Here is a 16,026-nt window from a genome sequence, read left to right as displayed (position 1 = left end):
AAAGTGCTTGCACATCTGCCCGAGAGAGAGAATATCTCTCCTATGGGACAGACGCATATTTCTACCCCACTGCAAGCGTTGTAGAACAAGCTTTTGCACTTCTGGTTACCCCTGCAAGTTTTACTGTTCCTGAGTGTCTCTTGTAACCCAACAAAAATTTCCACCTTTTTGTCTGAATCTGAATATCCTTGGAATTGTTCCCAATACTGTTTGATTTATAATAAGCTATCAAAAGGCCCTCTCCTCTGGGATCATGTTATATCTTTTCAAATAACAGTTTTGGGTTGCTCACTTTAAATTTAGATACTGACTTCACAATAGTCATTTTTTTGCCAGTCTGTGTTCCTTACCAATGTGCTGAAATCGCCACTTCTTAATCTCATTCAGAAGGACCATATGTCTCTTCTTATCCTAGTGTAACCTTGGAACTTTTCTTCTTCCCTATCAGAAATCATTTTGACACATGGAGCTCAATTGTTTCAGGGTTTGAGTAGAAACTAATAAAAGAATCTCCTGCTGGTTTTGAAGAACCCTAAAATAAATGAAGCAAAGGTGGGGGTGCTTTTTTCCTTTCCTCTGAAACTGAAGTTAATGAGGTGGATGGAGTTTACTAAATCTTGGGGTGAGGAGTTGAATAAGTGCTATAAAACCATTACAGTTCATCAATGAGATATCTATTCCAGATGATGCTTTCTTCTCTAACCTACTTTAAGTGACGTCAATTATTCCTCTGGGGTCAACAAAAAAAAGCAAAAGGTTAGCTATAGACTGTTTTTCCAAGATGGAGGCTCCAAATTGTTTATTTTTAAAGCTATATAAATTCACATTCAGAATCTGGGGTCCTGAACTTGGATGGTGAATTTGCTTGCTTAATGAAGATTAAGGATGCTGGCTTAGATCTGTGATGCTCAGTTAGATCTTAAACCCTGGATTGCTCAGTAAGTACTACCAGACATGAAATTGTTTCATAAAGCTAGTAAAACTAAAACCTGGATGCAGTCCAGAGGTCTACGTTGCAAATAATACCACCAATAAAAATCAGTAAGGAGAAACCGCAATTGATGTTTTTGCGGGTTTCAGTTTTGTTATCTTTGATTGTCTTAGGAGATTTGCAAGCAAAGCATTACAATCAGTCTCATTCACTTTTTTAAGGGTCACAAAGTGTGTGCTATAAAGACTCTGGGAAGCAAATGTTTTCCTAGGAAGAAAGCTCAAAGAAATACTATGTCTTGATACTTTGCTGGCAAAATGGCACAATTCCTTTTTGATATGAGCTTGAAGGCAAACATGGCTAAAATTGATTGGATTGATTGATCAGAGGGCAGTTCAGAATGTTGTAAATATGGCACCTCCCTGCTCAATTTTTTTGAATTATTTTCAGCTTCTGGATCTTGAAGATGTGAATATGCTGTCTGAAGCAGTGCATTCAGTCCCTGACCTTCTTGGCTGATTAAATTGGCAAGAGGGAGTGATGCTGTGGTTAAGGAAAGTGATTAATACCTGAAAGGAGTATTAATTTGAAGGAGTATTAAACCTGAAGGAGCACTTATGTCCATATATGCCCCTCCGCCCCCTGAGATCAGTGGGAGAGGCCCTTCTCCGGGAACCTTCCGTGAAGGAAATTAGGAGGATAGGTACTCGGAGGAGGGCTTTCTCTGCGGTGGCGCCTAATCTATGGAATATGCTCCCCAGAGAGGTCTGCCTGGCGCCGTCATTATTTATTTTTCGGCGCCAGGTGAAGACCTTTTTATTCAAGCATCATTTTAATTGTTAATGTTATTTTTATTTTAAAGTTTTTTGGCCAGGATGACTTATTTTATACAGTTATGTGTATTTTATATTGTTATTCATGTATTTTTATTTATTTATTTGTAAGCCGCCCTGAGGCTTTGGCGAATGGGGCGGCCTAGAAATTTTCTAAATAAATAAATAAATAAATAAATAAAACCTCGTTGTAGGAGAGGGATAAGACCTTTATTAAACCTGTGCATGCCCAGGAATTGGCTAACTATACATAGGTCTCAAATGTCCCTTTCTTGGCTAAGTTGATCAAGTAGGTTGTGGTGTTGCAACTCCAGATGAATTTGGCTGAAACTGATGGTCTGGATCCATTTCAATTGGGCTTTTGGCTGGATTATAAGACTGAAAATGCTTTTGTTGCCTTGGTGGATGACCAGTACCATGAACTGGTTATTAGGTCTCTTAGGACTCTCAGTAGTCTTGAGCACCTCCAACCATGATATCCTGGACCACTTGGCATAGCTGGGACCTGGATTGCTTATTTTATAGTGTCCCTGGTCCTTTCTGTTTGGTGATGGTCAGAAGGTGGTTCTTGAAGATGACTGTTTGACTCCACCACTTCACAGGAGCTGTTTGACTCCAGCTACCCACAGGGTTTTATCTCGTCCTCCAAGTAGTTTAGTATTTATATGAGATCATGCAAGAGATAATTTGAAACTGTAGAGCAAGGTAATGCAAATAGTTTTACATATATCTGGATTTTGGTCAGTGTTGCTTAGAGATTCATGCAGAAAAATATTACCCTTCCTCAAGTGCTAACTGTGTTTATGAGAATAAGAGTAGCCCAAACAGTTGTATCCTTCCCACTATACTATTTTTAATGGTGGACATTGCTCTTTACCCTTTCATTTTTTTAGAGCCAACTGCAGCTAATATCAGTTGCTTAGGAATTATTATTAGTTCCAGCTGCAGTTAGAGAATCCACTTTTATGACGATTAGCTTCAAATTGGAGATGTAATCATAGTTTCCAGATCAAGAACTGTTTGTACCAGTCATTTGTGAAATTCCAGATTGTTGAAGTTACATGTATTGAGAGTGTGCATTATTAATGTGCATCCAGCATGGAAGCTGAATTTCAAATTGGCACATATAAAGAAGGGTAGACCGAAGCTGTACTTTCAGCCACCACAACTGAGGCAACCACAGTTCTTTCTGCAGGAGTTGTAAGGGGGCAACAAAAGGGGTATGGGAAGGATCATATTCAGGCATTCTCCTTTGGGATTGTAGGAGTGCTGACATCCTTGAGGTGGTGGGGACCCCACAGAATCCTATGTTGCCTTGGATGTTCTCCAGGGACCAGAGGAATACCCTCATATATTTCTGAATGGCTTTTCAAAACCATGGGCCTTCTGTTTCAGTTACATTGCCACTGCATGGAAGGGAACTGATAGCAGTCCAGAAAGCTCAACATCTAAATTATAAAGATGGGAGAGGATGAAGAGTGACCGATCACAAGCAGGGATGTGTAGTGGAGAATCCAACAGAAGTTAAAGTGATAGCTGCTGAGTCCCTCAGAATGAGAGCAAGAAAGGGAGCAATCAGACTGGAATAACAGAAAGATAAGAGTGAGAATTGGATGCTAGTTTGGACATACCCCGACACTAGTTTATTTCTTATCAGTTTATATACCCAACATGAGTTGCAACCAAACGTGAAGTGAATCTGTTGGAAAGTACTATTCTGCCAGGTGGTGATATGAAGTTCCTTCTCTGGTGTTAGGTCTGCATAGCTCATTCTTCCATGCAGTCACTCCAACTGTGCACCAGGCCTGACAGGTGTTCATTCATGGAAATGAAACAATGGTGAAAAATACTGCTTTTTTGATGCCGCAATTCCAATTGCACTTAGAAGAGGGTGAGCACTTCTGGACTTCTGAGTAGGCATGCATGGAATTGTGCATAACTCTAGAAGTTTGTGCTGTTTCACAATATGGTTTTCTTGATCAACTGTACATTTGCAGAGGAGATCAAGAATTAGAACAAGGTGTGTGAATTGGTATTGGTGGTGGGAGGCAATCTAAATGATGAATAGACTGGTTCAATTTCCCTACAAGGAAGTTTGTAACAATTTAGCTTAGAAAAGAGGTAAGTGTGGGGAGACACGAGAGAGGTGTACAAAATCATTCAGGCTGTAGATACAATATTAGTCTTTGGGTCCACCCCATGAAGCTACATGGTAGGAGATTCAAGACACATAAAAAGTACTTCTTCACCCAATGCATAGCTTACTAGACTATGTATGGAATTTGCTGCCGCATGATGTAGTAATAGCTGCCAACTTGGATAATTTTAAAATGGGATTAGACAGATTTATGGAGGATATGGCCATCGGTGGCAACTGACGATCTGTTATATCCAGGATCAGAAGCAGTATACCTCTGCTTACCAGATGTTGGAGAAAAGGAGCAGGAAGAGTGAGCTGCAGCAGTCTTGTCCTGCGTGTGGGCTTCCCACATGCAGCTGGCAGGCCACTGTAGTAGATGGGCTCTTGGTCAGTTGCCCCAGGGTTCTTCTTAAGTTCTTATGGTTTTATGAGATGGGGAACTGGAGGCTTCTAGGCAAAAGCACTTCTATTCTACAAGCGAAAGTGATGTCTCCAGTGCCATTCTTCCATGCAAGGGGCTGTACTCTCTTCGAGTGGGTTCCTGCCCTACTACCTCACTTCATTTTGAAAGAGGCCCTTGGGCAAAATGGTTGCTGACCAGTAGAGTAGAGATTCAAACTGGAAGTTCCAATGGCATTCCATAGAAAATGCTGGTTTTCCCTATCTTTTCTTTATTGCAATGTGGGGGTGGGGAGAAAAGGAGGCAATTGGAGACAGGGTGGCAGTTGTGTCAAGGTTGTTTTTATAATGTCAGAAATGGTTGTCCTTCAAACTCCAGATTTATGCTTCTTGAAGTTTTGAGTGGAGCAGTTCGGGAGAGGCAATTCCCCTGAAAACTACCCTCAGGTTTTAAAGTCACATCTGCAACTCCTAAAAGACGATAATATCTCCTAGTTAAAACCACTGAGTTCACCTCCTCCCCATAAAATTCTTTGAGGCTTGGGTACAATCAAAGCATCCTTCTCCAAATTCCTTATGCTCCAAATTTACCATTGTGGTGAACTATGTGCAATACACCTCACCCAATGTAAGTAAGTAAATCCCAGTGGGGGTTAAAGAAGTACTCAAGCCTTGAGCTGAATCTCTTCATTAGGAAGAATTTCACCCTCAATACTCATGTAGCCTTTAAAGAGCAGCTACGTCATGTGAAACCCTAGCCTTGCATTTTTCCATTTTCCCACCGTCTGCTAGGTTGAGAACACAGTGTCTTGAATGGTGTCTCTCACAGATGGTTATTTGGATGGTGCCCCTCCTTTCAATTCCCTTGATTATTGCCGTTAAAGTGTAATCAAGAGAAATGGTTGCTTCAAATGTAATTAAGATTAATCAGAAAGACTCTGATGTGCTTGTCTGGAACTTAATAATCCAGAGGGAGGCTCCAGGACCTGAGATGGTGAGAGATGCCCTTGGAAATTTAATCAAGAAATCTGCTTGAATTGTCCTCTAGAAAAACATGGGGTTTGAGGGACTGAGGGGTGAATTACAGTCCTCCCTGACTTTTGTAGTGATATTCACTGTAGAACTGACACTGGCAAGGTGTGAAATACACATGCCTATTCCACGAAAACTTGTGTGCTAATGAGATTCGTCCTGCACATTTTCAGCAACTATTTTCATTTTCCATTTTAAGAAACCATAAAAGCAATTCTCTGTTTTGCTAGAAATGTTTCATCTTCCTGTTACTGCAAGGACTTCCAAGAAGCCTTTTCCGGTTGTGCTTGCTTACCTTGCAAATTACAACACATTTGATACATTTTAGGTTAAATACAACATTCATGACATGTGCAGAGCATTCTAGCCATGGCTGAATTTCTAGCAGGGGCGGTGATGACCTGAGGATGGTTGCCCAGGAGTCCAGTCTTATGCATGTTGTTGTTGGATGTTGCCAAGCTGTTTCAGACTTAGGGCTATCCTATGAATGAGTGCCTTCCAAAATAATTCTTTCCTTGACAGCTCTGCTCAGCTCTTGTAAACTCCAGGCTGTGGCTTCCTTTCTGGAATTGATCCATCTCATAATAGGTCTTCCTCTTTGTCCTCTTCCTTCGGCTCCCCCTAGCATGACTGTCTTTTCCATTGAGTCTTGCCTTCTCATGCTGTGCCCAAAGTGCAACAGTCTCAGTTTTGCCATTTTTGTATCCAGGACAAGTTCTGGCTTAGGAAAATCTTACAAGTGCCAGCCGTTGTCTCTCTGTTAACCTGAATATAATTGCTCCCTTAAGCTTGTAAAGGTGTCACTGGTTTGGATTATTGGATCTTCCTATGGGGAGCTGTTAATGGGGTTGGGCAAGCCATTACTGTCAATGTTTAATTCCTTAAACTGAATTTCTGCCATTCTGAATTTGATTTATTATTTGAACCTGAATTATTTTATGAGAAATACTATACCATGTAAGCATGGTTGACTGTTACATGATCAAGAGGCTATGAACCTACGGTTGTGCACCGTTCACCTCTTCTTTCTTTGCATGTGGATTAGATAGGTTACACCAAATTTTCATTTTGAAAAAGCCAGTTTCCCATTACATCCAAACTTGGAAATGGTTTGTTCTGGAGAGGGCAACTCTGGGGAGTCCTCTGTGGACTGCACTCCTGCTACTGCTGCCACCATTCTGCTGAAATTTGGCAGTGTGGTGGGGAAAATGTATAAGCCCTTATTGTAGCTTGGAGCTTAAATCTGGTACCATATTTTTTTGGCTGGTGGTATAATGATGAATTTTGGTGGAGCAGAAGTGGTAGTGGAGTTCCATTAGAGACCAAGGGACACAAGAGACCCCTGGTTATTTTAACAGTTAACAAAACAGCAAGGGGAGCCTAGTGACCCCTATTTCTGTGGGGCAGCATAATCGCAGTGGCATAATAAAGTGTATAATTTTGCACTTCATAGGAGTTATCCATGGCGGCAAATCTAATTTGGGGCTGGTGTTCAGCACTATGGATAGCTCCTATGACATTTAACACAGAGGTTGCAGTGAATGAGGAGTCCTGCTGACGTAGGTGTAACCAAACTCCTCTCTAAACCAGGATGTAAACCATGGTTAAAATAAACCATAGTTTTCAGTTTGGAATGTTACAGGAAGATGTGGCTTATTCGAAACTGAAAGTTGGTGTTATCAATCTCTTCTGCAACTGAATTATTGCTGTTTTCCTTACAGGAGTATCTCAGAATCTTCGTTGTTTTCATAACAGAATAATTTGTATCTTCTAAAATACTCACTTTCGTTTGTTCATCTATTATTAGAAGATCCTGAGGAAAATATAATTTGATCGGAGTTTTACCATATACAGAAGGATACAGTTTTAAGGAACAGTGAAATTGCATGCCTAAGAGCCCTTGACCTTTTCAAAGTGCTGTTTTTTATATTAACAGTTTCATTTTAAAATAATACTTTTCCATGTTTTGACTAATTAACATTTATGTCAGTAACAGTAATGTTTGTTCCTTTCCTTGCCTGGAACCTTTACTCCTCTAGCTCGACTCTCTTGTATCATTCAAAGATTTTCTGTTCTCATAAACAACAATTCCACTGTTTCTTCTTGGCTGATTATTATGCATACAGCTTGTTATTCACAGAACTCTATCACAAAGCACCTATGTTAGGTGTACATGCTCTCACTCACACTTGAAGGCTCTCTTAAACTCACCTGCTTTGTGAAGTCTCTGGAATACCCTCTGGTCACCATCTCCAGTGGGGCCAAAGTGAAATTGTGCATGACTACGAATGTACTCATATTTTCCTTGTCTCCATCTTCTGTGTTGCTCTGCCACCATTCCTTGTTGAGCATTAGATTGTAAGTAGAGCTAGACCTACTATGTGTGTTAAGAACTTTTGTCCTTACTTTAAATGTTAAAGGTGTGAGATGTGCATGTCAGAAGGACTAAATCTGCCTCTTGCACTTGGGTCTATAAGGTGACTTTCAAGGGTGGGGAGAAACTCATTGGTGCTTGCCCCCGCTCATTGTTGCTGTGACCCACCATTTTGGTAACCCTAGAATTGTTACATTGTGACTTAGTGTTATTCTAGGATGTTCTGGAAAACCAAACAATGTGCAGCAGCTAGAAGAGCTAGCAGGAAAACTGGTGAGTTTTGCACTTCTGCCCTGAAATGGACACCCCCATTTTCACAGTTTGCACACGTGGGCATAAAAATTAGGATGTGATTTTCTCTTAGCTGTAATTTTAAGCTTCTGCGGAAAGCAACCTTTTCTTTGTTGTGACTCTGTGAAGGGCCATGTATGTTGATATCAGCTGTTGATTTTTATGTGGGGTCAAGGCTACTTGAAACAAGTTGGAATCAAAGAAAAAATCGCTGAACAAGCAATGATGGGTTTCAGTGACAGCGTTGCATGCATCTGACCCCTTGGCTTGGGGCTCTCTCCTTTTTCCTGCCATTAATGTCAGAACTTTGTTTTTCTAAGGCTGCTTGGTTTTCAGTTAAACTCACACAGCATTCAGGGTGTGTTCCCCCCTTCAATCAACATCATTTTTCAATTATGAGAAGAGTTTGGACTATGGCAGAGAAAGCATGTGGATTGGGAAATCTCCTAATACTTTTTTCCATTAAAAATATTATAACTTAAAAATAGCTAGGTCTCATGTTTGCGCACACTCAATGCACGTACCGCCAACTCCCCCCTCCTATAAATTAAGTTGATGTTTTGGTGGAGACTTTTAACACTAAATATTGTTTCACATTTTGTGAAGTTCTGGTGTCTTCAATTTTGCATAACATTGATTTAAAGGAAGCTGAATTCATGAACTGTTGGGTAGAAACTAAGCATAATCCCTGCTGCTGCTGCCTTCCCCCATCCTCATACATTTCCAAGAAATTTGTGAAGAGTGAAAAGTGCTTACCTTACAAAATCATTCAAGTGTTCAATCCAATGGCCGCTAAACAGCACCTAGGAATCCAGAGGGAGGTCAGAGGTCAGAGAGGAGCTCGGAGCTGGGAACCCATGCTTGGATCACAGGTGCTACCAACAGCTGGTGCAGAAAGAATTGCTTCAGAGAAAGCTCGGAAAAGAGGTTTTGAGGAGTTTCAGGGGCAGGAAGGGGAGAAGACCGAGTCTGCCAGGCTGCAACATATCTTGGGGGCAATTCAACTTCCTTTCATTCCCTTCCAAAGCTCTCCAACTTGACAGCTGAAACTGACCACCTAGCTAATTTGCAGGGTTCGTAGATGCAAAGATGCATAGGATGCCCATAATCCTCAGAGTCTGGAGACTTAGGGTCCTTCTCTTTGAACGTTGCCCTAAGGGCAGCAAGTTTTTATACGTCTTCAGTTGCAGGAGTGTAGATCTCAATGGAACATGAGGAGAAACATTTGGTATGTTTAACAGACGTTTTGTCCAGTGGGTGTGGGCTCTCCTCCTCCTTGGGGGGTTTTCAAACAGAGAGACTTGACAGCCTTCCATCTAACTCTGGATTTCCTGCGTCAAGAAAGCAGCAGCTTTTGCTGGATGGCCTACAAGATCCCCTCTAGCTCTATGAGTCTATTACTTCTGCATCTTGACCTCACAAGAACTGCACAGGGCCAGAGCAAAGTCCCCTTCAAAGAAGTAGCCAGCAGCTGCAGCTGTCTTGCCCCCGCTTTTGTCCCCTAGAGAAGGTGCAGGGCCCTAAGCTGGCCTGAGACCTTAGCATAGACGCTTTAGCACTTCTTCCTCCCATTCAGGCCAGTGCCTGCAATACCTTTCACAGGAAGAGAAGGGCACTTCCTCTGTTGGAACAATCTAAACAATGTTTGAAACTATGGGGAAGGTGTTGTCAGAGGCTGGAACTCCCTGCCAAGAGAAGCTGGCTTGGCTTTGGCCTGCAGAAAAAGGTGTCTTAATTCTGGCAAATTTTTGGCATGTCGCTGCAGGGGTTTTAATGGGCTGGTGCAATCTGCCTTTCATTGTTGTGTTTTGAGTTGATTTTATTTAAAGCCATAAGTTTTTGGGGGGATAAATGTAGATTTCATTGTTAGCCTCACTGGATGCCTTTTTTAAATCCATAAAGAAAGAAATCTCTGTCACTAAAATTAACCAGTAGCTCTAAGTTTATTTAAAAAGTAGAACCTGCAACATCAGTGTTATATAGTTTAAGAACCATATCCAAAGCAATTGTTAGTACTTCCCATTAAAACTGTGAGGTGTGGAAGCTAAAACATCCTTTTAGTAGAATGCAAATTTAGTAGAATGTAAATCTTTAAAAAATCATATGGGGCAACTCCTGACCTGACTTCACCTCTATCGCACATATGAAAGTCTTCACATCCTGCAGCATGACAGGAAAAGGGAAAGCAAATATATCTGCCCATATCAACTTCACATGCATTGGAAACACAGCTTTCAAAAACCACCAAACCAAATGCCAAGGCAGCATATGGTTTTACAATCACACTGTCTTATTTATTTGGACCATTTTTATCCTGCTGTTTAGCCAAAAAGGCTTACAAGGTAGCTCATGAAGATAAGAAGAGACAATCCCCATCCTGCAGACTTACCATTAAAAATAACAGCACAAAAGGAAAGACTGTTGGGAGGAAGGAGGAAAAAAAGAGCAAATTAAGCATTAGGTTCTTTTGTTGCAAGCTCACCAGTCATGGGCACTGTAGAAAAGCTGCTGCTTCCTTTCCTATGCTTATCTCAGCAGGGACAGTTGGTAGCAGGGTGGAAATGCCTCTCCACTGGAGCTGTATTCAGGTGCAATGCAGCTGTGCCTGATGGCTGAACTACACATGACATTGAAGGCATCACTGCCAGCAGCATCCTTCCCTCCCCTTTCTGGGGAATTAAGCTAGACAGCTGAAAATGGCCATCTTGATAACATGGTGTGAAGCACAGCAGCAGCGGTGGAGTCCACCCCAGTGTGCCCTACATCATGCATAGGATACATGCAAGCCCCCAAGTGGAGAGGCTTGGGGGCATCTGAAGCAGAGGGCACCTTGTTACACCTTTACTCTCTTTACAGCCAGGTGAGAAGGCGCCAGGAGGTCATCGAGTCCAACCCCCTGCTAGTGCAAGACACCAGTCAGGCATCCCAGTGGGATAACTGTCTGATTGCTTCTTGAAAGACTCTAGTGTGGAACAGCGCACACCTTGTTCCATTGTCCTGCTGCTTGCAGTGTCAGGAAATTCTTCCTTGTGTCCAGCCTGGACCTGGTGTACTGTAGTTCCATTGTTAACGCGTTCTGCAATCTGGGATGAGTGGGTCTTTTCCTCCCCATTGGGACAGCCTTTGAGATACCTGTAGAGTGCTGTCATGTCACCTTGTAGTCGTCTTTTCTTAAGGCTGAACAGGCCCAGTTCTTTCAGCCTCTCATCATAAGACTTATTTTCCCATCCCTGTATCATCTTTGTTGCCCTTCTGTGAACCCTCTTCAGATTATCAGCAACATTTTTAAACCTGAGTGCTCAAAACTGAAAGCTGTATTCCAGGTGAGGTCTGACTAATGCAGAGGAGATAGGAATGAGTTCCTCTCCATTTACATTCTATACTTTTTCTATTATGTCAAATATTGATTTTTTTCTTTATCCCACCTTGAATTCTCTCTTGGATCAAGACAAAGTCTTAAATATTGGTTAGTATGTTTCTCTCTTTTGTTTTATAGGGCCAGTATATGTTAATTTATTTTAAAATGAAATAACAGTAGAATAAAGTTCACATTTTTTACCATCTATGTCTTTTTTGATTAGATAACTGGAAGAGTGCCCAAATATCTGAACAAAGCTTTTCTTGGAAGTTTTTTTTTTTTTTTTTTTGGTACTGCTTTTACTTTATGTATTAGTTGAAGCTATACAATTTTCAGTAAAAGATATAACTTGAACTAATAAACTTCCCCCACCCCTTTCCACCACACTCTTTGTGCTGAATGAGCAGAATGGTAATGGTTTTTTCCCATCTTCAAACAACAACCAGACCTGCTGTTCAGATGTGACACACTTCTTTCTTTTTACTCTGATCTCCTGCCCAAAATTGAAAAGTAAAAGCTGAAGGGAGTTTAATTATATGTTGATTAGAGATGTTCTTTGAAAAATCCAGCCATAAATGGCTCGTGCTTTATTGCATTAAGAATCCAGTGTGCATCTGTGCATGGATTAGATGCTTCTACATGAAACTATTAAAATTCTGATGTTTTTCTTGGCACATTTACTGTGTGTAACAATAACTCAAGTTGCAATCTTGATTCTAGAGGTTTAGAAGAGAAGCATTGTTTTATAATGAGTGTAAAACATAGGTATCTTGCTGGTATTTAAGCCTAAAGTAGGTACAAGTCCTGATATCCAGTGCTGAGAGCACTGAAATTCAATCCATCCTTGAAACTCAGGAGTATTTTCAAGTAATGCCCATGTGTTTTCAAATCATGCAACATAAAACCATTTTAAAATTATTAGTACTTGACCTTCTCAGCAGCCTGCTCCAAGTTTAAGATTCTATGGTTTATCCTACTTTGCATTTGCTGCTGGGATTGTAGAAAATTAGCAACCTTGGACTTTTGGATCCAACCAATGGTTAGTCACCTAATATATCAGACTTTCCCAACTTGGCATCCCTCAGATATTTTGGACCACAATGCCCAGCATCACTGATCATTGGCCACACTAGTTGGATCTGATGAGAGTTGTAGCCCTAAACATCAGGTGGAGACTGAATTAGGGAAGGCTGAATAACATCCACAGATGGGGACTGCAGCCAAGAAATTAAAAGACGCTTGCTCCTTGGGAGGAAAGCTATGGCAAATCTAGCATACTAAAAAGCAGAGACATCATTCTGCCAACAAAAGTGCGTATAGTCAAGGCTATGGTTTTCCCAGTTGCAATGTATGGCTGTGAAAGTTGGACCATAAAGAAGGCTGAGCGCCAAAGAACTGAGGCCTTTGAATTGTGCTGCTGGAGGAGACTCCTGAGAGTCCCTTGGACTGTAAGGCGATCAAACTGGTCAGTCCTAGAGAAGATCAGCCCTGACTGCTCTTTAGAAGGCCAGATCCTGAAGATGAAACTCAAATACTTTGGCCACCTCATGAGAAGGAAAGACTCCCTGGAGAAGAGCCTAATGCTGAGAACAATAGATGGCAAAAGAAGGACGGCAGAGAATGAGGTGGCTAGATGGAGTCACTGAAGCAGTTGGTGTGAGCTTAAGTGGACTCTGGGGGATGCTGGAGGACAGGAAGTCCTGGAGGAGTGTTGTCCATGGGGTCGCGATGGGTTGGACACGATGCGACTAACAACAACAAAAAGCATGATGTTTATAATTGGATAATTCTGTGGGTATCCTCGAGAGTGCTATGAAACTGGTGGAGGGAGCGCCATTTGATTTGCCATTTCAGGTTCCAAAATGCCATGGGCTATTTTTCTCTTTCTAGATAGTGTGGAATGCCATTCATGTCATTTCAGGCACCAAGCTTGCAGACAGGGACTAGCCTATTTTGCCCTAAGAAAACCAGCTCCTTCTGCCATCCAGAGTACTGTCACTGGGAAAATACATTTCTGTACCACAGACCATGCAAATTAGTGAAAGGGTAAATCAAAACATGCAGTTGGAAGGCAGCAAGCACATCATTCATCTTAAATCTACATTCAAAGCACAGCACTGTTCATGGCTAAATTTAAAGCACAGCACTGGTCTTAATGAGAAGTGATGTGAAGGCAGCATCTTCTCATGGGATCTTTGACTCTCATCTGTTTTCTTTTCTCAAAAACCAAGTGTTTACTTCTGTTGGCGTTCCAGATTGGTAGAGCAGTGAGGAAGCCAGCTGGACTGTATTCCGCAGCTCCTTTGCCAGGGCCAAACCAAGTATTTTCCAATTGGAAAAATGATTTGGAGATTAAATAGTTCCGTTTGCTAGTACACAATGGCTGCAAAATGGGTTGCTAAAAACATTGCCTAATCATTCCACACTCTGCGAGCAAAAACATTTTGAAAAACCTGGACTGTCGGTAGCTTTTCTCCCATAGGTATTCTAGGGCACGTTCCTTTCTTGGTTGGCTTTTAAAGTGGAATGTCCTTTACCTGAAAGGTCATGCTGTCCAAGCTGTTGACTCAAACTACTCTGCCTAATGAAAGGGCTGTTCCTTATTCGTTTCCCCATGGAAGATGGTCGACCAATATATGGTCAAAAGGGACTCACTCATGGAAGACAAATCTGTTGACTTCTTGAATTTGCTATGTGCTTACTTTTTTTACTTCGATGAGTTTTAATGCATAACTTTCAGTTAACACTGGACATGTTAAGATATACTTTAATTCACAATTCTGCAAGAGAGAGTAGATTCGCAATGGTAGAAGTATTTGTATGGATAACTGTCTGGAGATGATTATTTTCAATAAGTATAAAAGGTTAAAAGGGTATAAAATGAGATTAAATCATGTTCTCTAGCAATGACACAAGCCAACTTCCTTTTGGCTTTCATAAACAGACTTTCACCTTTTGTTGCATTATTGATCCTAAGTTGTGAGCAAGCATCACTCAGAATAATGATTTACTACTGTCATAAGCTGGTCCTTTGCCCCTTTTCTTTTGGTTATCTAACTCAAGGCAACCCTTTGAATTGCAGTTCTTTTATTGAAACTTAACAGATTGCAGAACAGTATGAACTCTAAATGGCCTTCTACCAGTTGAGGGAGAAGCATCAGCCCATGTGAAGTGTTGAACACAAACGGAAACAGCTCTGTACCTCACTTTTAGTCATGCTTTTGACTCCATCTCAGGGTGGCTTTGGCTGCTTGTGGGCAAGGCAGCAGGAAAGGCAAAAACCCTCTAATATTTCCTTCCATCATCTGCTTACAGGGTCAAGGACTGGATCTTGCATATGCTTCCCCTCCGATTCTGAAAACATTTCTTCAAATGGCATAGTGTCTCTGGGGCAATTAGAAGAGCAACCTCTGCAAGTCCTAATTTTTATTTGATGTCTTCCAGAGCAGTGACAGCCATTCTTGCTGCAGCTATACAAATGACAAATGCTTTCCTGTAAGGCCTGTGATGATTAAAAATGTTAATTGCTCTGGGCTTTCATTATTGTTCAAACCTTTACAAAGCCTATTTTGAAATCAAGGGCACTCTCCTCTCCTCTCCTCTCCTCTCCTCTCCTCTCCTCTCCTCAAATACTGTGTATTCAAGTACAATAATGGTTTGAGATAACACTAGTATTTATGCAGAATATAGTGCAAAACATCCAGATGTCACCGACCCTTCCTTCCTTCCTTCCTTCCTTCCTTCCTTCCTTCCTTCCTTCCTTCCTTCCTTCCATACCTTGTGCATTCTTTCAACCAAGGTGGAGATGCCTTTTAAAGCTTTTGAACAGCACTGGGAAGAAAACAGTGGCTCTTCTATGGGTATACATTCCCCTTCTCAAATCAGTTTTCTGGGGAAAGAAGCTGTTCCCCAGGAGGAGAACTCTGCGTATATATGAGTATGCATATCCCTGCTGCACATGTGGTGTGTGTGAGAGAGGGATTTTTATGCCCTGAGATGCAACAAGGAGGTGGGAAAGAATGGAGATTTGCTTGTGGCTTTTTCCCCATGTAAACAGCTGCTCTGAGATTAACTGCATTCTGCTGGGGAAAACATACTGCCTCCATCAGGAAAAAAAAGGTAAAAGTTTCCCCATACCATTAAAGTCCAGTCATGTCTGACTCTTGGGGGTGGTGCTCATCTCGGTTTCCTAGCTGAGGGAGCCAGCGTTTGTCCACAGACAGTTTCTGTGGTCATGTGGCCGGGATGACTAAACACTGAAGTGGACAGAACGCTGTTACCTGCCCACCAAAGTGGAACCTTTTTATCTACTTGCGTTTGCGTGCTTTTGAACTGCAAGGCTGGCAGGAGCTGGGACAGAGTACAGGAGCTCCCCCCATCTGCAGATTCGAACTGTCGACCTTTCGATCAACCAGCCCAGCGGCTCAGCGGTTTAACCCACTGCGCCGCCACATCCCTTATCCATCAGGAAAAGGGAAAGAGAAAAAGAGTAGAGGAAAAAATGAGGGAAAAGAGTGCGTTGGAGACTGAAGACAACCTGTGATGTTAATAATGTCACTCTTTTTCATGCTGTTTTCCATGCTGTTCCAATCATGCCAACTATTCCAGTTTCCTTGGTTAGATTAGGCAGTTCTGGAACCACTGCTGCTGCCCTCCCTCCCTCCCTCC

Source organism: Varanus komodoensis, unplaced genomic scaffold (genome assembly GCF_004798865.1).
Source record: "Varanus komodoensis strain SLA01 unplaced genomic scaffold, ASM479886v1 scaffold2, whole genome shotgun sequence".
In the NCBI taxonomy this organism is placed as follows: domain Eukaryota; kingdom Metazoa; phylum Chordata; class Lepidosauria; order Squamata; family Varanidae; genus Varanus; species Varanus komodoensis.
This window is presented reverse-complemented; position numbering follows the sequence as displayed.